This window comes from Macaca thibetana, chromosome 7, assembly GCF_024542745.1.
Source record: "Macaca thibetana thibetana isolate TM-01 chromosome 7, ASM2454274v1, whole genome shotgun sequence".
Classification (NCBI taxonomy): Eukaryota; Metazoa; Chordata; class Mammalia; order Primates; family Cercopithecidae; genus Macaca; species Macaca thibetana.
In genome coordinates, this window is record NC_065584.1 from 39,571,635 (window position 1) to 39,597,869 (window position 26,235).

At 36.7% G+C, this 26,235-nt stretch overlaps 1 protein-coding gene and 1 long non-coding RNA gene across 8 annotated transcripts in view; both read right to left on the reverse strand.

Annotated features, from left to right (window-relative positions):
• Window positions 1-26,235, reverse strand: part of RAD51B (RAD51 paralog B) — a 787,871-nt gene that overhangs the window by 507,045 nt on the left and 254,591 nt on the right. The gene's annotated exons all lie outside the window — the stretch shown is intronic.
• LOC126958675 (uncharacterized) lies at window positions 55-25,236 on the reverse strand. Its single transcript, XR_007727265.1, has 2 exons — window positions 14,447-25,236; window positions 55-12,544 (listed from the first exon to the last, which is right to left on the reverse strand). It is a non-coding gene; the product is annotated as an uncharacterized LOC126958675 (long non-coding RNA).

Below are 26,235 nucleotides of genomic sequence, written 5' to 3' on the forward strand. Positions count from 1 at the left end.
CAGTTGCTTGTGCACAAAGTCTTTTCAATTAGATTTTTGAAATGCAACCAACAGTTTTCTTATTTGCTTGTTTTTTGTTTGTTTTTTTGTTTTTTTGTTTTTTTTTGAGGTGGAGTCTCGCTCTGTTGCCCAGGCTGGAGTGCAATGGCGCCACCTCAGCTCACTGCAACCTCTGCCTCCCAGGTTGAAGCAATTCTCCCACCTCAACCTCCCGAGTAGCTGGGACTACAGGCGTGTGCCACCACGCCCAGCTAATTTTTGTATTTTTAGTAGAGATGGGGTTTCACCACGTTGGCCAGACTGCTCTCGAACTCCTGACCTCAAGTGATCCACCTGTCTCGGCCTCCCAAAGTGCTGCGATTACAGACGTGAGCCACCATGCCCGGCCAATATCATCTAACTTTTTAAAAGACTAAGTTCCTGTCCAGGCGTAGTAGCTCATGCCTGCGATCTCAACACTTTGGGAGTCCAAGGTGGGAGGACTGCTTGAGCCCAGGAATTCAAGACCAGCTTGGGCAACATAGTCAGATCCTGACTCTACTAAAAATCAAGAAGAAAATTAGTCAGATGTGGTGGTACACGCCTGTGATCCCAGTTACTCAGGAGGCTGAGGTAGAAGGATCACGTGAGCCTGAAAGGTTGAGGCTGCAGTAAGCCATGATCATGCCACTGTACTCCAGCAGCCCTGGAGGAGACAGCAAGACTCTGTCTCAAAAAAAAAAAAAAAAAAAAGAAAAGAAAAGAAAAAGAAAAGAAAAGAAAAGATCATTCCTGACATTTATATGGTTAATTTTATTTTTATGGAACAGGCACAGCAAATCCCCTCCCTGGAAACAACCTTACAACAAAGATAAGCTATGCATTTGTGTGTGTGTGTGTGTGTGTGTGTGTGTGATTTATACAAAGGAGAGCATATTACACATACCATTCTCGTTTCGCTTTATTTAATAAAGCATCTTGGATTTTGTTCCATTACCACTTCTACCAGAACTTCCTCATTCTTTTAACAAGTTGCACAGTATATTCCGTAAAATACTGATTCAGTCCCCTATTGATGACAATTAAGTTGTATCCAGTCCTCTGCTATTATAAGTATTGATGCAATAACTATACTTATGTCAGTCATTTTGCTCAAATGAAAAATACAAACGTAGGAAAATTCCTTAAGTGGAATTGCTTAGTCAAAGGATACATGCATTTAAGTTTTTTGTTTTTTTTTTTAATAGATTGGCCTTCATAGAAGTTATATCTATCAGTTTATCATTACATCAAAAAGTATAAAACCAACTGCTTTCTCAAACCCTTTATAGTCAGTTTTGATCAAGCTTCTTTATCTTCAATAATATGATATATCATGTTTTCCATTTAATTTTCATCATGAGTGAAGTTTGATATATTTTTCTTAAATTTTAAAAGCACTTGTTCTTAGTTTTCTGTGATCTGTTCTTATCCTTTACCCACCGCTGGTCATTGTTTTCTTGTGTATTTGTAGATGCTCTGTATTCAGTAGGGAAAATAGTCTTGGTCTGTGATGCATGTGAAATCTCTTCTCCAGATTTTCATTTGTCATTTGACTTTGCTTACAATGGATTTTCTTGTTATGCATAAATTTTATTTCTTAGTATTTAAAGTTAGTTATTTTATGGCTTCTGGGCTTTATATTATACTTGAAAAGATATGTAGAAATTATCTTAAATAATCTTAGATGGTCTTCCAATACTTTTTTAATTTTATTTTTCACATTTAAATCATTGTTCCACCCAAGGATTTATTTTTAGAAAAGGCTTAAGATATAAATTCAACTCCATTTCTTTGCCTAATGGTAAGATTTATTGAATGCTCCAATGTTTATTGTGATATGCAATGACAACATTATCTTATGGGAAATATATATATGTATACATATCTTATACTCCTTCCACATTTATTTTTGGATGTCCCATTTTTTTCCATTTAACTATCTATGCCAGCACCACAGTCTTTAAGTTATTGTAGCTTAATACTTTTTACAAAAATTGGTCTAGTCCCACCTCAATGCTCTTCTTTCTCAGAATCTGTCATGAATTCTTTTACTTTTGTAAATTTTTTAGTTGAATCACTTGGTTTTTCCAAATATACAATCATATTACTTAGAAGGTATGGTTAATATGCCTCCTTTCTAGTTTTTTTTTTTTTTTATTTCTAATTTCTTTTTCTTATAAGACTCCTTTGTCTAGTGCTACTATAACAATACTAAATGATAGTAGGAATAAAGGTGATCATTGGCATAATAAGTTTATGGAAATGTTTCCGGAATTCCCTATAAAGAAAGGTGTTGACTTTTTCATTTTTAGGTTAGTAAGAGGGCACTTACCAAGCTAAGAATTGTGGATCCTTAGATCACTTGACTAGGAGATAGAGATGCAGTCATATGGTACAAATCAGGGCTGTTACTCCTCAGCAAGGAGGAATAACGCCTCTTAGAAGCATGGTAAGCAGGTGCCATAAAACAGGTCTACTACAATTTCTCACTGCCTGGAATCATTGGAAAAGTTTCATAAATGCTCTGGCTTTCAGGTTCTTCACTTTTACAATAAAGCTGCTAAAGCCTGGTTGCAAAGCTGTTATAATGATTAGAAATAATATACGTAAAATGCCTGATGCACAAAAGTCACTCAATAAGTGGCAGCAGTGTGATTAATCTATGAGATAATAAAAAGTTCTAACTTGAACACACAAGAGAAAAAAATAACTTTCAGGGTGTAAAGACACAATGTCATGAACTCAGGGACACTAACTTCCCTATAACCCATTCCTCCATATTAATTTTTACTTTACATTATACCTCCTCCAAAGAAACTGTTACAGAGAATCACACTCCTAGCAATATGATAGAAGACTAGTACATCACACCTAAAATATAAAATGTCTTTTTAAGCACAGTTCAGCCGGAGAGTAACAGAAATAAATGTAAGCCAGAAACAACTGAAAAAAATAACATTTCTCAGAAGGAAAAAAACTTGGGAGGATTCTTTCCTGAGAGCAGCTGACAATCCTTAATGAACTAGAGCCTGGGTTCTAAATGGGCACATGGCAAGAGAGTTGGGAGAACAGCAGACAGAGCCCAGGCCCAAGCAGGATAAGAGATTAAATGAGGACCTTTACTTAAAGCTGAGACTCCCAGACTCCCAAAGGGTGACCCCCTTAGTGGGCAAACTAAGAAAAAAACCCACCTTGAAGCAGGAGACCTGCCCTTCTCAGATGTGGCTCTGGATATATCAGGAAAAAAAAGGGCAGGGAGCAAGGGTCTTCTCCATTCATTCATTTTTTCATTCAATGAATATGTATCGAGGGCCTGTTTTTGCCAGGCACCTTTCCAGGCACTGGGTAACAAAGATCTCTGCCCTAATGAGAATTTCTATCTAAAACCTGGCTAATGTGATTTAGGGCTAGAAACTTAAACCACTTATATGGCCTAAACACCTGCAGCTTAGAAATTACCATCAAGAACCGCAGCCTGGACAACATGGTGAGACCCAGTCTCTACAAAAAAATTGGAAAAATTAGTTGAGTATGGTGGCACTTGCCTACAGTCTCAGCTACGTGGACAACATGGTGAGACCATCTCTACAAAAAAATTAGAAAAATTAGTCGAGTATGGTGGCACGTGCCTGCACTTGGGAGACTGAGATGGAAGGATTACCTGAGCCCAGGGAGGTCAGGCTGCAGTGAGCCATGATCACACAACTGCACTCCAGCCTGGGTGACAGAGTGAGACCCCATCTCAAAAAAAAAAAAAAGAACTGGTTTGGTGGTGCCCCTGCATCTGAAGTGTTCACAAGCATCTGATGGGAGCAAATAGGAATCTTCCCTTGAAGAACATACTTTAAACACTGGCCTCAAAGAATTTTAAAAGATAAAGTTCCTGAAATGAACGAACACACACACACATACACACACACACACGCAAATAACACACACATGAGCTATTGTAAATGAGGATCAAGTCAAATGAGAAATCATAATGAAAATTTTAAAATATTTTGAACCAAATGTGAAAGCATTATAAAAATATCCACAGAGCTCAGAATACACCTGCACCATGGCTATGGACAGATGTGTTGTCCTCACAACTCCTCTGTGCCCAAGCATATCTTACCCTTCTTCTCATTGCTGCAATCTGCATAAATTTGGTATACAGGTTACAAAAAATCCAATAAATAAAAGAAATATTTGACAAGACAGTGACGGAGACAAAGATATTTTTGGAATTACATTCAGAGTCTATGGCTCTTTCTTCCTTTTTGTCGGGGAGGGGGCACACTTCCTTTAAATGTCCTCATTAGGAACTGTCACAGGTTGGAAGAGCATAAGGAGTCATGACAACTAAATGCAATGTGGGATGCTGGATTAGATCCTGAAGCAGAAAAAAGGATATTAGTGGGGAAAATTGGAGAAATTTAGAAGATGTCTACAGATTACCAAATAGTATTTTATTGGTATTAATTTCCTGATTTTGGTAACTGCACTATACTTATGTTAGATATTAACATTAGAGGGAGCTGGCTGAAGGATATATGGAAACTACTATTTTGTCTACTGTTTTGTGATACAGATTTTTTATAACTTTTTTTTCAAAATAAAAAGGAAATAAATATCCTTGTTGATGGCAAGTTGTTATTTTTTAAATTATAGAACTGATTTTGAAAAGAAAAAAATGCAGAACAAAGGTTAGTGAAAAGGTCAGTAATCTATTTGGGTAATAAATTTCTTTGCAGGGGAGGGGTTGATTTAAAAAATATGGTGTGACTTTAAGTCAATGTGAGACTGTTTTCTTTTACAGTCCATAAATGGCTTCTAACAGCAATTCAAAAGGACGAGTTCTAAAAATATTTCTTGCAATGACAGCATCGTTGGATTAGTGTAAAGAGTGGCTACATTGAAGAATAGCACTCATTTAAACAGTGTACCTTATGGTATATTTATTTTTAAAAATCACTCCTCATTACCTTATGGTCACACCTCAGGGTGTTAAAGCAATTTCTGGGCACTCAGTAAGTAAAAGAAAAGTTAATTGAATGCAATAATTTGTCATGTCTCCCTCTGCTTTCTAATGCAAGAGTCTAGGTTATTTTTAATCTCTTTTACTATGGAAGATATTCTAATTGAACCTTTTTGATATTTTGAGCAAATTTACTACTTTTTAGCAGAAATTTGCTATTCTATGAGAGGGAAAGGAAAGTCCTCCCAAAAAACAGAGTGGCAGAAAACAAACAGCCTACAGGCAGTGTATGGCCACCAAAGTGAGCTCTCCAGGGTCATATCGTTTTCGGTCCCATGGTATATTCTATCTAGACCAATACTGAGCAGCCACCAGACATATTCACCAGTCTGTTGATCATGATAATTGCAACATTTAATAGAGAATTTATAATCCAGGATCTTGTCCTTCAGTTATTAAGTTGAGATATTCATACATTGAAATTTGTGTTGGAAGGCCTTTGTGTCTCATAATCAAAAAATAAAATAAAACTATATGAATATATATAAACAATTACCCAAATAGGCACCATGATCAAGTCTATAACAAAACAGAAGCATTTTATTTCTTTATTTCCCTAATGCAGCAGCATGCTTTAGGATATAGGCCCAAGGCATAGAATAAATGTTTTAATGTCTCTTCCTTTCTGCCACTTAATTTGCCTATATTTTACCTGTCTTGCTTAATAAAACACATGTAATAACATTGTTACCTTCCAAGGGACTTATGTAAATTAATGAATATGGCTGTAAAACATTTTGTAAACATGAAGTGTTACATAAATACTTAAGAATTCTTTGAATGTGCTCATTATATTGCTCATTTTGAACCTTAATATTTACTTATAACTCTACATTTGAGATTTCCCCAAGGAAGAAATTCCAACTTTTCTTGCCTGTAGCTTTATATACTTTTCTTTATATAAGCAAAGTCCAATTCAATAGGACATAGAACTAGGAATAAACAAGACTAACCAAAAACCAGGCACTCTAAGCCTGCAAATATAGCTAATCACATTCATTCAGCATTTACACTGCGAAATTACAACAGAAATGTAATAATTTACAGAAAATTAAGCAGTAAAACTTAAAAGTTCACAATATAATGTCATGACTGTCAAATTCTCTGCTTCAACAGAAGATCATATTTTCTCATTAAAGGGCAGAATCCTATGAAAGCTGAAAAAAATTTTATATCTGAGCAAGATTTGAGTAATTTAGCTTCTATTGCTCTGATTTTATATACTTTTTGAATTAATCACTTCAAATCATGCTACTCATGCTTTACATAGCCAGTCTGAAACCATTACCAAATTGAAAACCTAGTTTCATACTAAAAATTACTAAGATGATTAAATGAGATGGTACATAAAATATTATTCACAGTATGTTATGTAAAAACACTGAAGAAATAATACTTACACAAATAATATGAAATTAATAATTAACTCTGGCAGATGATCTCACATCCAATAAAAATGAAATATTAACAACTTGGGAAATACTATTAATAATACCTTTATGTGTACATTAAACCCATGACAATGAAACACAACTTGATAACTATTTGGGCCATTTTTGATAATAAGAAACTTATCACGATGAGTGTAACAAAATTAAGAAAACAAATATTCTTGCTGTAACAATTTTAGTAAGTTTTATATATTATAAAATATAACACAGAAACCATCATATGTATCTGCACAAATTTAATGACAAAATGCTGCATATATCCCTCAAAACCTTCAATTGAAAGACAATCACATAAGATAATAAAAATGCCATTCAATGGTAAAATATCAGATAATGGGTCAGTATAAAACAAATGATTTTCTAATAATGTAATGTGGAACCATTTCAATCATGTGCCAGAAAATAATCCAGCTTCACCTTAATCCATTCAGATACAAAACAAAAATATATATAATCTGGTACCAATCACATTGTTCAGTGAGGCTGAAAGGTTGGCTATGGCTCAGGACTAGAAGGCTGTCACTAGCAATGATTACGTATTTAGAATAAAATAAGAAAACAAGCAGGATACCACAACTCCTCGGGCACTGTTGAGTTCACACAGGAGAAAAACCATATATATGTATTCAGTGTAGAAAATTCTCACCATAAGATTAAGTCTTCTTTCATCCTAGAAAATATTCATACTAGAGAGAAACTCTGTTTGTACTGAATGTTGGTGGGCCTTCCGACAGATATCAGAGTTGCCTACTCATCAGAAGATTCATACTTCAGAGAAACCTCATGAATGTAGCATCTGTGAGAAGTCTTTTGCTAAGAAATCACATCTTCAACTACGTCACTAAATTCATACAGGAGAGAAACCTAGTTCATATATGAACTAACTGTGAGGAAGCCTTCAAATGTCAAATATGAAGAAACCCAGAATGCTCATACTTAAGATAAAGCCTGTCAGTGCAGTGACTGTGATAAGGGCTCCATTCAGTTACCCTGGTATCCAGATAATCAGTTCTGAGTATGCATCAGAGCATTCACATATGGAAAAAAAAAACTTATTTGTTTCCTGAAAGTCATAAAGTCTTCTCACAGTAATTAGATCTAATCATAAAGCAGAGAATTCATGTTGCAGAGATCATATGAATATGCTGCATATGGGAAAGCCTTCAACCAGAAGTCGTACTGTGAGAACTCATCCCCAAGAGAACTTGTAGGAATGCCTGGTATGAGGGAACCTTTCCTTATTTGCACCAGCCTCATTAAGTATCACATTTACGTTGAGAGTTTAATGCATGAGGAAGAGCCTTCTTGTAGAACATACTAAAATGTGCATTTCTTTAAATATTAGTGACTTTATGATTTCCAATTTATAATTCTTCATCTATGAACTACTTGTTCAAAACTCTTAGCTATTTTTCTTATGAGTTGTTTTCTTTAATGGGTAAAATTCTTAATAATTATGGATATTAGATACTGTTATTATGCATGGTGAAAATTATATTATATCTTTCATTATAGTGTCTTTTACAATAGGGACAATATTGATTAAGCTGCAAGAATTCTTTTCCTGCAGGAAAGCCAAAAGCAGCTGATGTAAATTCTAGTAAGAATTAATTTTTAAAAATCAATAAACCAACTTAGCATTTTTAAACATAAATATGCTATTGTACTCAGCATCTATAAAACATTTTCAGGCAAAAATTAGACATGATAGGTCAAAATCTTACAAGTTCAGAGAACTTTAAGACAGCCAAATTTAAGAGCATGTTTTTGTAATTTAGGGAAAACACTGTCTAATTATATAAAGTAAATTTTCTATGTAGCAAGTTTATTTAATTCATAAAGAAACAATGATGACATGTCCACTACAAGTGGACTATATTCTTAATACCTTTATAGTGAAGTCTCACTAACTGGGTGTGAATTGCACTAGCTCAAAAAGCATCTAGCAGGTATTGCTTTGTATGACCAAAGAAGACTATCTTCTGGAGCTGTGAGCTTGCTGCCACTTTTCCCTCTGAATTCAGCTCAGATAAAACCAGCTGGGGGCACAGCAGCAGCCCAGCTGCCAACTTTGATTTCCTATGGCTGCACTAAAAACAATCACCCCAGAGTGATCACATGATAATTAAATCTGAATTACTACAGCTGAGGCTCACAATATTAAAAATTAAAATTTGCTAAGAATTCTGAAAGACTATCTGCATAAATAATTAGATTTGTGACTGTGTCAGCATGTATCTCTATGCACATTCTGTCATCTATCTTAGTCCAGGGAGCTAGGCACCCTATGAATCAAGTGATTTCTAACTTCAGCCATAGGAGAGACTGTAAATTTGTATTCTAAATCATGAAAAAATAAAGAAGATGTGGAGAGGATGGCAAGCGAGATCTCAAAGGAGGACAGTTGAGATTGAACCTCAATGAATTATGGAAGACCATTGTTAAATAGGGCTGAAAACATAAAAATTCAATGGAAGGAGAGACTCCAGAGACTAAATCTCAATGAGTGCAATGTTATACTAGGACTCCTAATTCTGAATGCTAACTGAATTTCCTATATGAGGTTATACTGTGACTAAGTTATGCTTCCATAGTAAAGCTCCAAGGGCTTTTAAAAATTCCTTTAACGGCAATTCCATGTAATAACACCATACCTACTGCTGGAGGGCCTGGCAGAGATCCTACTATGAGCTAGCCTCTTGCAGGAGAGTTAGAAGATTGCAGAGTAAAGCTTTTTGGAGGATAAGCCATGGGAACACATGGCCAAACAACAAGCAATGAGGTCTAGGGGAGCAGAGAGGAACAGCGCACAGGTAACATAACTTCAGTGCCTGGAAAGCACAAAATACAATCACAAATCAAAGGCTTAATAATGTAATACTTATCACCGCAGGTGACCATCTGCTTTGAGTCTGTTATGGGATGTAATTGCTCCCTTCTTGCTGACAGCCATTTCAGGAGACCCAGGTGGCACTTCTGGCAACCTGCCCAAGATGGTCCTTTCCCTTTGTATTTTGGCAGGAACAGAGAGGTACTGGACAAAGGAAGTAGTTTGGTAAACATTACCGGATTTTCAGTTTACCCAAAACCAAAGTACGTAGGATGGTATTGTAGTGGGGTTGTGTTGTATTTACTTCTCAGGAAAGAAAGAACTGCCACACATTCAATATGTGAAAGAAAGCCTTGAAAGCAGACACCTACTCACCAAAAGCAAATAATTTAAGATGGATGAACTGAAAAGACATGTAACAGCACAACCACATGAGAGCTTTTGTGTGTATAAATTTGCTTGCTTTTAAAACCACTGATATCCTGTTTCTGAAAACTTATTCCTAGCCTCTATTCTCCTCTAATAGAACCCAATCAGTTTCTGACAGCTCGTTCCCAAACAGCTGTCTTTCATTTAATTTCATTTAGTGTGCAAACCGTTTCAAGTTGCATGCACAAGCATACTGTGAAGAATTCATTTTCTCTAGTTTCCTGGCGACAATAAAAGAATTTAATAATAAAAAAAAAAGTTGAACTTTGGCCTCAAATGTTGCTGTCCTGCCGAAATGGTGAATTACACAAGTGGAAGTGATCCAAAGGTTACTTGGTCCACCCCCTACAATGCAGAAAGAGCCTAAACAGATCCTTTCATGTAATTATCTTACTTGTCATTTTAAAATCTTGTAAGAAAAATTCCACATTCTCACTAAATAAATTTGGTCCAGACCTTGATAATCTGAAGAATGAACTTCCTCAGGGATAAGTGCAGGGGGAGTAAAAGGATTTAGGACTCACAACCTGGAATTAGTCAAAATATAGAATTGAAAAACAGGTACGATTCTAAATGCACATACAGGAGAATATCAGGGAAGATTTTTGTAAAGGAAGCTGAGTTCTTAAAGAAGAGAGCCACATTATCGCATAATAGATCGTGGGCTTTAGAGTTTAATAATCATGGATTAAAATTCTACCAATGCTAAGGTATAGTTCTCTCATCTCCAAAATGGGTATTAACAACAACATTTAATGCGCTCTTATTCTAAGTGCTTTACATGTATTAACTTATAGATAAATGCTTATACAATAAAGTTGCATGGATTAAATAATGTTATTAGGGTGTTTAGTACAGTTCTTATGTTCAATAAATAGTAATAATTATTTTTCCCACTTCTGCTTATGAAACCAGATATTCTCACCAATAAGACTTTTGGGACCCAAATATCTAAAAAGAGAGGCCAAAGTAAGTAATGCAACTTTGCTCCCTCTCTCTTTTCCTTTCATCCAAGGCAGGAAACAATCTTGAGACAGAGAAAGGGAGGCGATTCAGTTTTGTCTCTTTACCTAAGTAATAATGGTAAGAAGAGGGGATTGTGGAACAGTATGAACACCTTTCAGTTTCTTTCGACACAGATAATCACTTCATCCTCCACTTTTTTCCACCCCTCTTATGTTCACTGTACCATTCTCTGAGTTTCAAATCCCCTAGGATCTTGAATGCCACAGAGTGCCTCAAAGAACAAGTCTACTGTCCCTTGCAGACAGCTTTGTCCCTATCTTAAATTTCCACCTTTCACAAAAGACATGGTAAACTTACTTTCCAATTTCCTAGTATACTAGCTCCTGAGTATTATGGTCCTTGAAATTAGCAGACATTTATGAACTTCAGTAAAATTTGGACCTAGAGTCTCCAATCTATTGGCAGTACTTACATCTCATCATCTTTCCAAGTAATAAAACCAGGGCTCTCTGTGTGATCTTTCTACGTGCAGTTCAACCAAAGTTTACACTATATTCCTCTTTGAGTTTAAGTTTTGGCTGAAGTAAGTATGACAAAGATTTGGAAGGCATTGATTGTAGGGATACTTAGCATTCAATCTGACGAGATGCTAAAATATAATCCATTTTAAATGGGAAGACCAGACATGAAGTTGGTATTACCAATGCCTCATGTTATCAAGTACTGCTGCCCACTCTTTCGTGTCCAGCGCTGTATTTCCATCACTAGCAAGAATGCCTGGGCCAATCACCACATTCAGAATCATGGCTTCTTGCTATCTATATACTCCAGGCCCCAAATAACTGGTTTCTTTCTCCAATCACCCTGAAAAAGAGGGAATATTATCTAGCAACTACAGCAGAGGATTCCTAGGCACACTTCTGGAGAAATGCACTGGGAATGCTAATGGAAAAGAACCATACCCCAGCAAAGATTTTATCTTCTCTTTCTAGCAAGCTTATTTTTTCCCTCAGAAAACTTTGCTTCCTGTTATATAATGCTTTGGGTAGGACACTCACACATCTCATTAGCACCAGGCCAGAGCACTCAAGAAATAAAACCTACTTCGATACCATGTTTACAAAAGAGAGATACATGTATGAATTCATACCATAAGCTCGTCTCACAGCCACATTGTAAAAGTCATATTCAACTTGCCTGCATTTTATCAAACCATTAATCATTTCAACACTGACCCCCACCCTCAAGACTCTTATGCTCTGGCCAGGGAGCATTTCAAGTGTGTGGCCATCAAGTGCTATGAATAACAGAGAATGCAGGAAAAGCAGTTTCTAAATCAAATCCATACTCTTGAAAATAAACACGTTTTTTAATGACATAATTACAACAATATGCCACTCTTGGTTTGAAAAGTAATATAACATTAAGTTTTTTTAAAAAGGAATCAAGAAGAAAATATATCATATTGCTCTGTATCAGTTTTTGCCTGTATATAGTAAGGCTAGCTAGTATAAAGTAAGGCAATAGACAATCAGATTGATAAAATAATGAAAACTGAAGATCCTCATGGACAATAAAGGTTGAGACTATATTGTACTCGAATTGCAATAACCCAGACACAAAGAGATAATTGAAGTGGTGGACTAAATCCAAACCACCAAAGTCAAAGTAATAGGTTTAAAAATATATATATGTAACAATTTTATTGAGATATTACTCACATATCATAAAATTCGCCCTTTTTAAGTATGTAATTCAGTGCTTTTAATGTACTCACCAAGTTTTATAACCATCACCAATATCTAATTCCAGAAAATTTTCATTACTCTGAAAAGAAACCCGATACTCAGTAGTAGTCACTCTCCCCTCCCATTCCTCCCTCTCTCTAGATCCTGGCAACTGCTTATCTCTCTTCTGTCTCTATGAATTTGCCTATTCTGAACATTTTGTATAAAAGGAATTATACAACATCTAGCTATTTGTGATTAGCCTCTGTCACTTAACAGAATGTTCATCCATGTTGACGTATGTATCACTACTTTATTCCTCTCACTACTAAATAATATTTCACTGTACAAGTATACCACATTTTGTTTATTCGTTCATCAGCTGAGAGACATTTAGGTTGTTTCCACTTTTTGACTATTATGAATAATGCTGCTATGGATATTTATGTACAAAGTTTTGTGTAAACACATTTTTAGTTCTCTTGGGTATATGCCTAGATGTGGAATTGCCGGGTCCTATGGTAACTCTATGTTTAACTTTTTGAGGAATGTGAGTTCCAATTTTTTTATATCCTCACCAACACTTGTTATTGTCTATGTTTTTTATCATAGCCATCCTAGTGGTATAAAGTGGTATCTTATTATGGTTTTGATTTGTATTCCATCAATGACTAATGCTGTTGAGCATCTTTTCATGTGCTTATTGGCCATTTGCACATCAACTTTGGAAAAATTCTATTAAAATTATTTATCTACTTTTAATTATTTGTCTTTTTATTGGTGTATTATAAGAGTTCTCCATATTTTCTGGATACTAGACCCTTATCATATGTAAGATTTGCAATTACTTTCTTCTTTTCTGTGGACTGTCTTTCAAGGTCACAAAGATTGTGCTTTATGCCTCTTTCTAAGAGTTTTATAGTTTTAGATCACACAATTAGGTGTCTGATCCATTTGATATGTTGTGTAAAGCACCAATTCAACTTCATTCTTTTGTATGTGGCTGTCAAATTGTCCCAGTATTATGTGTAGAAGAGACTCCTCCTCAGTGAATTGTCTTGGCACCCTTGTAAAAATTCAATTAATCAAAAATGAAAAAGTTGACTTCTCAACTCTCATTTATAATTCATGGGTCTGTATTTTTATCCTATGCTAGGACCACACTGTTTGGATTACTATAGTTTTATAGTGAGTATTAAAACTGGAAAATGTGAGTCTTCCAACTTTCTTCTTCTTTAAAAGATTGTTTTAAAGAATCTTATTATGGCTATTCTGGATCCCAGTGAATTTTAGTATTGATTAAGGTTTTGATAGGAATTTTGTTGAATATGTAGATCCACGTAGAGAGTATTTCCATCTTAACAATATTACGTCTCCTGATTCATGAATATAGGACATCTTTCCATTTATTTAGGCTTCTTTAATTTCTTTCAATAATGTTTTATAATTTCAGTGTGCAAATCTTATACTTTTGGGGGTTCAATTTATTCCTTAGTATTTTACGTTTTTTGATGTTCAAAGTACTAGGTTTTAGCATCTCTTCTAGCTATCATGAAGCACTAAGGTTAAAAAGGAATAACTGTTTATAGACTTCACATCCTACGCTATATCCCTGTCAGCTTAACTATGTCATAGCCAAGCATGTTTATACCAATCCTGAATGTTTATAAACATCTTAATGAAGAGAGAAATAATACTGATCTATCTTGAGGCAGGAGAACAGAGCAAAGTACAGACTGGAATCAAATAGATTGGTCATTCATAGGCTATAAAATGCTGAAAAATGTGTTCTCCTTCTGTAGCCTCAGTTATCTCATCTATAAAATTAAGACAATATCTGCCTTGCAAGGTTTTATGTGGATTAGAAACAATATATTTATGGGCCAGGACTTTGTCTTATTAACTATTATTTCTTTGGCTCCTAAATCAATGCCTGGGGCATAAAAGGTGCTCAATGAATACCTGTTAAATGAGTTTTTTAAAAGTCTACTGTAGTACCTACCAAAAATAAGGGCTCAATAAGTGACAGCAATGGTTATCATCATCTTCATCACCATGAGATTATTGACTTTAGCATAAATAACCCAATGTCCAAATGAAGTACTAAGTAAGCTGAATCACAGTGCTACCATACCCTGCATGGAATGGAAATACAAATAAATTTAGCCAGAGGCAATGCAAACCTGGTAAGAACAAAGGAGAACTTTAACAACTCCAATGTGACACAAACACTGCAGTTCATTTAAAATTAACTTTTACTTACTTAATATTGTTGAATATGGAAAAGGCTAGAAAACATTGTGCCAGATAGGGAAAAATGTTCAAGGTTTCACAGAACAACTTTAAAAAACCCACCATATCTACTTTATATTGATTATAATGAGATATTAACCAGGCTAGAAAGTACTCTAATTTTTTTAAGATGAAATGATTGTTGAGTTATTTTTCTGTATATTTCCTTAAGTTCATTTTTTTAAGTAAGAAACAAAAGTAGAAATGATAAAAATAAAAATAAACCCACAAATATGCCAAGCTAGAAACATCTAGTTTCTGGGTTCTTATAGTTTCTCAAAACTTAATAGAAATATTTGTAAAAATAGGAAAACAGAACAAAATGAATGCTCAAACCAAAATTCAAGTCCAGTTACTATATGCAGCCTCTAAAATGCCTTCTGCTGTTTCAACTGACTGCTTTTTCATTTCCTGCAGTTTTATCTTCTAAAAAGATTAAGAGGGAGCTAGTGTTTTGCATTTAAAACATGGCAATAAGACTCTGAAACACTTTAAACTTGGCACTAGTCATTACTAATTGGTTTAAAAGCTAATTTTTCCCACTTCTATTTCATTCCCATAGTTGCAAATCAAAGGAAGATGATCTTTTAGAGGACCCAGTAAATAGAAGGCATATAATCCTATCACTAATATTGCTAAACCTTGTTTCTGTGCTTGTAAATGCTGCTTGTTTCACCAAACAAAAGTGGTTGCTTTCATTGAAGGAGAGAATTTAAAAGACCTTTCTTACTATAATAAAAGCAAAAGTCTACTTATAATTACAAATACTTGAAACTTGGAGTCTGAAATGAAATTCCAATTATTGTGATCCTGGTATGCATTTTGCAAAAATTTGAAATTCTTCCTTTCATCCTTTTAAATTAATGACAAAACCAATCTATTTTTAAAATCTTTAAATAATGCATACTTAGTAAAAAACAAGAAAACAAAAAGTATAAAATAATGTAAAATTCTCCCATCCTGACCCCCAGGCCCATAGTCCTTCTCCTCAAAAGAAATGGGTTTCTTATTATTAACAACCTGAAATTTTCCATACATAGGCAAGTATAATTCAATCATACATATATAACACATACATACATAAAATCATGCACATATATCAATCTTTAAATTATCATTTCATGACTATAACAAAGTAACTAGAGAACCTAGGAGCTTGAAGCAATGTTGCAGAGCGTTTACCAATCCTCTTGTTTTACACAGGTCACAAAACTGAAGCCCAATTAGGTAAATTGTCTGAAGCTATTCCTAACCACTTAGAAGCTCCGAAATTTTGTTTCTTCCATGATTTTAAAGATACTGCTATCTCCTAGTAGACCTGAGAATATCTTTCTCACACAGGAAAAAAAAAAAAAAAAAAAATTCCTGGAGTTCAAAGTAAATATGTTTCAAACTAAAGTTTCTCCAACAGTTTCAGTATCCATTGGGGTGGGAGGGTGTGGTCATTAAGTTTCATCTGACACAACAGTTCTGCCTGGGCAGACTCAACAGCCTATTTACATCTGTATTCTTAAGAAAACTAGTAAAAATAAAGTGTAAACTTCATGAATTTCTCCAACTCCTGTGCAGGCATAGTAAAATCATGGATTTGATTTTCTCAGTTGAGTGCTTAAGAATTCAGAGAGCTAACAAGTCCCAACCTGTACCCTACATAATACACAAATAACAATATCTCATTAAGTAGCTCAAGAGGGAAAGTTCTTGGTTTCATCAAAAGTGAATGAAGTCTATCGTGGATTTCTTGTAATCCACTTACAAGAATCATGTGGGCCAATATTCACCCAATTGGTATGTGAGCAGAGACATGATGTCAACAGTGTCTGGAGATAACCCTATTCCAAAGCCACTGTGTTCAGAGAGACTCCTGCAGTGATGAAAGGTACTTTACTGAATGACTGCTAGTAGAATATGCAACGAAGTGGGGAGATTAGATAACTGAATTTTAAGACACAGAATTCAGTTTTGGTCTCACCATGTCAACCCTAGGTGTAAGTGCTTTGTTTCTCAGTTTACCTGCTCTTTTAATTGGTAATAATATTATTTATTGGTTTGGGAGCTTCAGAAACTTTTGACAATGAAGGCCTTGCTCAAAGAATCTACCATGCTTTTCCAAGCTCTTAAAAAGAAAACAAAACAAAACATGTAGAAGCAGTTGTTTGCCCTCCCTCACATCTTTGCAAGCTTCCACAGAAGCCAGAATCTTTATTCTCTATTATCTATTATATAATAATTTGCTGATTCTTTAAACCTTTCTAAATCACACAGAAATAGAAACTGCCCCTTAAGCCTGACCTGGCACTAAATACTAAAACTTCTGTAGATTGTTAGCAGTAAAAATGCCAAATAAAAATCTCCCGCATACACTCTCTCACTCTGTGTACGTTGTTACCTTGAGTTTCTGGGATTTGTCTCCAACATAAACAGTACTCATGTCACATTGAAGGAGGTTACCTCAGCTCTTCTGAAACCTGTGACTGGGTAAGTTCTATTCCCTAAAACAAACACAGCAGGAGGATGGGCCTGGCAAGCCACAACCCTAATACTGAAAAATGCATACTAGTGCTTCTAATAGAAGACAAAATATATTGAACATGCAAAATTCCCTACATTTTTACAGGAATAATTACATTTCTCATCCATAGAACACCTTTCTTTGGAGGGGTTATTTGATCCTAATGTTTTTTTTTTTAATTAATTTTTTAAATTGTCTTCTCCTTATCTGAAGTGGTCTGAAACAGTCAAGAATATATTTTCTTCTCCTTTGTCCTTGTGGGTAGGACATGTTCTTATTCAGTCTATCCTCTAATGAAATCTGGAGAGACTTCCCTTCCTCAATTTGTACTAATACTTTAAATTAACTTTGCACACTAGAAAAAAGAAATGAGAAATGGGTGCAGACACAAACATTATAATGAAATAGTCACAGCAACCTACACTATATTCATAAGAGCAATAATTTAGAATCTTAGTTACTGGCATCTAATAATCTATTTCTTTTGTTTTTGTTCCTCACCTTCTGGTTGCCTGCCTTTGGGCCACTTCATTTTATGTTTTTTATCATCATACTCTTCATGGAAAGAAATAAACATGAACTGAAACTCAATGTGGTAATTTATTTCCTAGTTTCTCATAAGAGGTGTGATAGAAAAAGAGATTGAAACTATTATGATAACTCCTGAGGTTTTGAATTATACAGGGAATATATTTAATTATTTTATTCATTATGTTTTATAAGTCAGTAAACTGCTATAGTCCACTTATGTAATACTGAGCTCTAAGCAGCTCAAAAGACATGCATTGGTGTAGGGGTTGGTATGGTTTGGTTATGTGCCCACCCAAATCTTTTCTTGTACTTTGCATAATCCACATGTGTCATGGGAGGGACCCAGTGGGAGGTAATTGCATCATGGGAGTGGTTACCCCCATGCTGTTCTTGTGATAGTGAGTTCTCAACGTGATCTGATGGTTTTATGAGGGACTTTTTCCTCCTTTTGTTCATTCTTGTCTCTCCTGCTGCCATGTGAAGAAGGACGTGTTTGCTTCCCCTTCCGTCACGATTTCCTGAAGCCTCCACAGCCCTGTGGAACTGTGAGTCAACTAAACCTCTTTCCTTCATAAGTTACCCACTCTTGGGTATGTCTTTATTAGCAGCATAAGAACAGACTAATACAGTAAACTGGTTCCAGTAGAGTGGGGTGCTGCTATAAGGATACTCAAAAATGTGGAAGCAACTTTGGAAGTGGTAACAGGCAGGGTTTGGAACAATTTGGAGGGCTCAGAAGAAGACAGAAAAATGTGGGATATTTTGGAACTTCCTAGAGACTTAGAGGGCTCAGAAGACAGGAAGATGTGGGAAAGTTTGAAACTTCCTAGAGACTTGTTGAATAGCTTTGACCAAAATGCTGACAGTGATATGGACAATGAAGTCCAGGTAGAGGTGGTCTCACAAAGATAAGGAACTTTTAGGAACTGGAGCAAAGTTCACTCTTGTTATGCTTTAGAAAACAGACTGGCGGAATTTTGCCCCTGCCCTAGAGATCTGGGGACCACCGAACTTGAGAGAGATGATTTGGAATTGGAATTTATGCTTAAAAGGGAAGCAGAGCATAAAAGCTTTAAAAATTGCAACCTGACTATGTGATAGAAAAGAAAAACCCATTTTCTGAGAAGAAATTCAAGTGGACTGCAAAAATTTGCATTAGTAACAAGGAGTCAAATGTTACTTGCCAAGACAATGGGGAAAATGTCTCCAGGGCATGTCAGAGGTCTTCATGGCAGCCCCTCCCATCACAGGCCCAGAGGCCTAGGAGGGGAAAATGGTTTTGTGGGCCAAGCCCAGGGTCTCCTTGCTCTATGCAGCCTTGGGACATGATGCCCTGTGTCCCAGCTGCTTCACTCCAGCCATGGTTAAAAGGGGCCAAGGTACAGTTCAGTCCATTGCTTCAGAGAGTGCAAGTCCCTGGCTTTGGCAGCTTCCACGTAGTGTTGGTCCTATGGATGCACAGAAGACAAGAATTGGGGTTTGGGAACCTCCACATAGATTTCAGAGGATGTATGGAAACACTTGGATGTCCAGGCAGAAGTCTAATGTAGGAGTGGAGCCCTCATAAAGAACCTCTGCTGGGGCAGTGCAGAAGGGAAATGTGGGATTGGAGCCCCTGCACAGAGTCCCTACTGGGGCACTGCCTGCTGTGAGAAGAGGGCCACTGTCCACCAGACCTGAGAATGGTAGATCCATTGACAGCTTCCACCATGTGCCTGGAAAAGCCAAAGACACTCAACGTGTCTTTGTTGAGTGAAACAAAGCCTGTGAAAACACCCAGGAGGGAGGCTGTACCCTGTAAAGCTACATGGTGGAGTTGCCCAAGGCCACGGAAGCCCATCTCTTGCATCAGTGTGACCTAGGCATGAGACATGGAGTCAAAGGAGATCATTTCAGAACTTTAAGATTTGACTGTCCCACTGGATTTCGGACTTGCATGGGGCCTGTAGCCCCTTTATTTTGGCCAATTTCTCCCATCTGGAATGGGTGTATTTACCCAACGCCTGTACCCCCATTGTATCTAGGAAGTAACTAACTTGTTTTCGATTTTACAGGCTCAGACAGAAGGGACTTAACTTGTCTCGGATGAGGCTTTGGACTTAGACTTTTGAGTTAATGCTGGAATGAGTTAAGACTTTGTGGGACTTTTGGAATGGCATGATTGTGTTTTGAAGCATGAGGACATGAGATTTGGGAAGGGCCAGGGGTGGAATGATATAGTTTTGGCTGTGCCCCACCCAAATCTTATCTTGAATTGTAGTTCCCCTTATCCCCATGTGTCGTGAAAGGGACCTGGTGGGAGGTAACTGAATCTTGGAGGTGGTTACCCCATACTGCTGTTCTTGTGATACTGAGTGAGTTGTCACAAGATGTGATGGTTTTATAAGGGGATTTTCCCCCTTTAGCTCATTCTTATCTCTCCTGCCACCATGTGAAGAAGGACATATTTGTTTCCCCTTCCACCATAATTGTAAGTTTCCTGAGGCCGCCATAGCCCTGCAGAACTGTGAGTCAATTAAACCTCTTTCCTTTATAAATTACCCAGTCTCAGGTATGTCTTTATTAGCTGGTGAGAACAGACTAATAGAGTGGTCAGGATCTGGGTGAAGTTCCTGCATACATATTTGCTAGCTGAATGCCCCTAAGCCAGCAGCAATTTAACCCTTTGGGATTTCTCTTTATTTACTCTTTGCAAAATGGGGAAGAGGGAAATGATCTTTACGGCTCCATATATCTAGACTTTTGTGATTTATTTTTAGACAATTCAATATTCATAGCCCCTTTGAGGTAAGTCAAGCTCAAGTAAAACTTATTCACAGAGAAAAAAAGAGTAAAGCACAATAGAAAGGTGAGAGACCAGGGTCCATACCCAGTAAATAAGAGGTGTCAAGTACCACCTGACCTTGAGGCAACTCACTGCACACTAGACAGGGCCATAATGAAAGTCCATCAATCTTTACTGAAAAAATTACTTTGGGCCAGGTGCAGTGGCTCATGCCTGTAATCTCAGCACTTTGGGAGGCTAAGACAGGAAGACTGCTTGAGGTCAGGAGTTCAAGAGCCTGGGCAACACAGTGAGACCCTGTCTCTAAAAAAATTTAAATAAATAAAATTAGACAATTTCAAAATTAAACCTCTGTGCAACAGGCCAGAGTTTGTGCATGTTCCACAGGCACATGAGTATCCAATATGACTTATAAAATAGTTTTTAAAGCCACTTTTTTTCTAATAAAGAAATTCATATTTGATCAGTTTCCTTCTATAGTTGAGGTCTTTGAAAATACACTTCTATCTTCTTCCTTTCCCATCAAGCTTACCCATGTTGACAGGGGCAAACTCTAATCTGTACATGAACAAAGTCATGAGACAAGAGTCTAATCAGGAGAAAAGTCAAAAAGAACTTCCCCTTCCCTTTGAAATTTTAACTCTTATCCAAGCACTCCCTCTCACCACATACTCCTCTCATAAAATGTGTTTATTTATCTTTGATTCTCCTCAAAGGTGCCTGGAGAAGCCTGTCGAGTGACCTGCCACCTTCCAGATTTAATCGGTTTTCCTCAGTTGTTTGGCAGTTCTAAATGCAGAAACCAAAAACTCTTCTGCTCGACTGGGCTTTCTCAATACAGGCGTTGGCACAGGCCCACACAATTCCATCTAAGCAGAACAACCACAGCATTAAGTTCCCTCCTATCACAAGGGCCCAGTGTTACTTGGTTAGGTTGTCATTCCACCTGTCAGCTGCCACCAGAGGAAAACGAATTTGCAAATTTACACAGTTTTCTTAGGAATGCTCTTTCCTTTTTTTTCTCTTTGGACTCTACATTCCTGTAGCTCCTATTCTTCAAGGGCACAGGGGCTTATTTAAACATAAATTTTTACAACTTAACTGGAAGGGTGCCCTGCTTGCAAATGGAAAACTGCCACAGAGCAAACTTAACTGCAGCAAGCAGGTGACAGAGCAAGGAACATGATCCAAAATTATGATTTTTTGTGTGCTACTGAAGTAAAAGAATTTAAGAAGGTTTTACTCAGGGTCATAGGCTGGGTTGGAAGGTTGGGAAAAGGAAATCAGTAGTATCTATATCTAATTATGGTGACAGAATTTCACAGAAATCTATAACCTAGGTCAAATATCAAAGACATGAAAACCTAAGACACTTTCACACATCCCTGAGCATCATGATTAAATTCAGATAGTTGGGGATCTGTCCCCAGGACCAGGATCCTATTGTGTTAGGGGTCTCTAAAGAATAAGACTTTATGGGTTCTCTTCCAAAACAAAGAGTAGGAAGTGATTAGAAGCTGGGGAGAACAAAGGGACTTTCCCAAGTTAGGGTTTTTCAACTTCATTACATCTAGCAATTAAAGAAAGGAAGAGTTTTGAATTATGACATAATATTGAAAAAGAACAGACTGTATGGTTAAATAATAAACAATGCTGATGTTTAACAACCTTGTCCATTACTGTCTCCAGAACCCCTAGAACAGAGCCTGGTACACAATAGGAGCACAGAAATGCGTTCTCTCTGCCCAGAACCACCTCCCCAGCAACACTGCCATGGACACAACTCCTCTCTCATTGCATTCAGGTCTCTGCTCAAAGGCTCCCTCTTTCAATATGCCTTGCTTGAGCATATGCTCTAGAATTCCTTATCCCTCTTCATTTTATTCCTAACACTGTGATATGTTGGCTCTGTGTCCCCACTCAAATCTCATCTAGAATTGTACTCCCATAATTCCCATGTGTTATGGGAGGAACCTGGTGGGAGGTAATTTGAATCCATGGGGGCAGTTTCCCCCATACTGTTCTCATGATAGTGAATAAGTCTCACGAGATCTGATCGGTTTATTGGGGGTTTCCACTTTGGCATCATCCTCATTCTTCCTCTTGCCACTGCCATGTAAGAAGTCCCTTTCACCTCCTGCCATGATTCTGAAGCCTCCCCAGCCATGTGGAACTGTAAGTCCAATTAAAGCTCTTTTTCTACCCAGTCTCAGGTATGTCTTTATCAGCAGAGTGAAACTGGACTAACATACACATAATGCTACCCAACACTGTATGTCTATTTGCTTACTTTTTAATTGCCTGGGCAGGTACTGTTTTGTTCACCATAGTACTGCCAATCTCTTAAACAAAAGCTGGCACATAATAAGTACTCAATAAAAGTTATGAAAAGAATGAGTGGCTAGAATGGACTATAAGCTACATACTTATTCTATTCCGTATTCAAACAGCCAATAAACAATCACTGGTTATTCATGGAATGTTGGATACCATCTAGGAGTAAAGAACCTGTGTTAACAGAAAGCCCCTAGATAAGTCAGTCAGTCATGATAACAGTTTAATATGAAAAGAGTCACGAGACTGTGCATACATGGCTATGAGAACAAGGAGGAAAGACATCTGAATCTGACTGGCAAAGTGAGAAGAGTTATCCAGGTAAAGCTTCAGTGAGGTGCTCTGCAGAATGAACAGCACATGGGAGGAAATGGAGCATGCAGCCACATGATGATGCAACAAGGTCAGTAGAGAGACGTGGTGGGAGGTAAGACCAGAAAGATGCAGGGAACTTAGCATGAAAGGCCTTGGCGCTAAACTAAATGAATCCTGGAATGATGTGTGTTTATATATAATTTTAAGAATGATTTGCATTTTAAGAATAACATTTTGATAACTTTGTAGAACATGAATTAGAAGAGGTCAGAATAAAGGAGTATACATTTTTCCAGTGGTCTAGACAGAAGCAATGAAATGAAGAAAACCCATCCCTGTATTCATTCATTTCTTCATTCCTTCGATGAAGAATTCTTAGTGCCTCCTTAGGCAAAGTTGTGCAAGGCACTTGGAATAAGTAATAGCAGTGGAAATGGAAAAGAACCTGCTTTAAAGTTGTGAGCAAATGAGTCTGACTGTTGTATATATGGTTTGGGTGACTAGTTTACTTGGGAGGGAAATAAAATGTGAAGTTTCAGATGGTCTAAAGTACCATTTGAATATCCAGTTAGAGACATCTACTAGGCAACGGACAGAAGAACAAGCAGAAAAAGTCATTCCATTCTATATAAACGTTCAAAAACTTCTACATGGCATTCCTTAGAGACTCCAAATTTCCCTACTCCTATTCTCAGATTAAAAAAAAAAACCAAACTAGTTAAATTTCTTTAGGGAGGCAAATGTTTTCATAAAAATTATGAAATGTACACTTTTACTAAAAAATGCGAACTTAAAAAAATACAAATTATAAGGAGACTACTTTTCAGAAAAACGTAGCTCTTTATATTGATACTCAATAATTCTAAAATTGTATGAATGCATTCATCAAGAGAGAAATCCATAATAAACAATAGAAAATGTGTATCAGGTAAAATAAAGGAGGAAAACAAATGAGGAAGATGGATGTATACATGCAATACTCCTAGAAGAAATGTGATTTAACTATCAAGTCAGGAAAGCTTAATTGTCCTTACACATGTTGTTTGTATATTTGCAACCATCACCTGCATAATGATTTGTGGCAGTTTATGACAATTCATTCATTACTGACAAAATAAATAACTAAGAAACATGAAATCAAACAGGAACATAGATAAGAAAATAATGGCAGGAGTAAGACTGGCACACATACACACATATCATCTATTACTTTGCAGCTATTAGAGATGATCTTGCAAATTTGGCTCTAACCTTCCTAGCAACCAAAGTAAAGAGGAAAACACAATCAAATATAAGATTCATAATAAGCATTTTAAAAACATGAAAATGTCATTGTTTCCTAACCTTGAGATCTGAGAAGAATTTCATCTGTAGGTCCTCTCAAAGACGATGGGATGTGGTGTACTAGGTGGGCTCCTCAATGAAAGCTCAATCACAGAAAGAATACTGAATTTTATTCAGCTGTTTGCTATAACATCCATCATTGAAGGTCAGTGATTTAATGTCAAAAAGAAGTAGGAGGAAGGAAGAAAGTACCTCTGCAAGAGGTAAAAGCAGCTGAGTTAAGCACATAGCTCTTGGGTGGTACGACTTGGCCTGAAACTAAAATGCAGACAATCCAGATAAATGGATGGAGAATAAGCCATTCACACAATCTTCTATAAATACATCTTGAAAACAGACTTCTGAGCAATTGGATAGCAGAGAGTTCAAAGTACTCATCTCTAAAAGGCGCCTGAATACAAATTTTCTATGGTGCAGCTTAAAGGTGTCCATATTCAGCAATAACTGAACCAAAGGGCAGGGTTAAAATCCTCTGGAGCCTAATGAAAACATCACACTCTACAAAAATACGGATTTTGTAGAATATCCATGAAAAGTATAGTTTCAGTAGGAAAAAGATGGGCTTTAGAGTTAGGCTTGGCTTCAAATTCTGGTTCTGCTACTTATTACTCTGTGACCCTGGAAAAATCACTTAACCTTTCTAAGTCTGTTTCTTTTTTTTTTCTTTTCCTTTTTTTTTTTTTTTGAGACGGAGTCTTGCTCTGTTGCCCAGGCTGGAGTGCAGTGGCGTGATCTTGGCTCACTGCAAGCTCCACCTCCCCCGTTCACGCCATTCTCCTGCCTCAGCCTCCGGAGTAGCTGGGACTACAGGCGCCCGCCACCACACCTGGCTAATTTTTTTTGTATTTTTAGTAGAGACTGGGTTTCACCATGCTAGCAGCCAGGATGCTCTTGATCTCCTGACCTTGTGATCCGCCCGCCTGGGCCTCCCAGAGTGTTGGGATTACACGTGTGAGCCACCGCGCCAGGCCGAGTCTGTTTCTTTTATCTATAATATGCAGGTTGTAATTAGGAGTAAACAAAGTAAATATAAAGTGCTACTATGGTGTTTGGGTATATGAATACCAAAATGAATGGGGATAGGGCAGGGCAGATACCAAGGGAACTAATCAGAAAAATAAAAACAAAAAACAGTATACATGAAATTGAAGGGAGGGAAGTACAGAATCCACATCTAGCAAAGAAAGACTTCTTTTTTTCATCCTCATAAATACCAATGAGGAAGACGTCTTTATATTATAACACAATTAAGTATGATCCGAAGAGAGGACAACTATTAATCTAACCGCATCATACTCTTCGAGGGCACTGGTGGGTTGAAAACAAGTTGAGAACACAGTTCTCAACCAAGACTTTTTTTTAACCTTCTTTCAGTTGCAGGTAATTAGTCAGTGTTCAACGTTTGTTATAAATAGCAAAAACCTACACATCAAATGATAAATGTCAATGAAATAACTCATTCATCTAATTTCTAAGTAACCACCCACATATTGCTTCTGTATATCATCACATTTCTGATATAGGTAAAAGAACTCTTATGATAAATTACTTAATTATAAACCTATACTTGCCAGGAAAAGAATTTTAATTTCACAAGCAACATAAAAAATAACTGGAACCTGCTCTCCATAGGAACTACCCAATCTGCCTTGTGGCAGGTGTACACAAGCACTTGAAA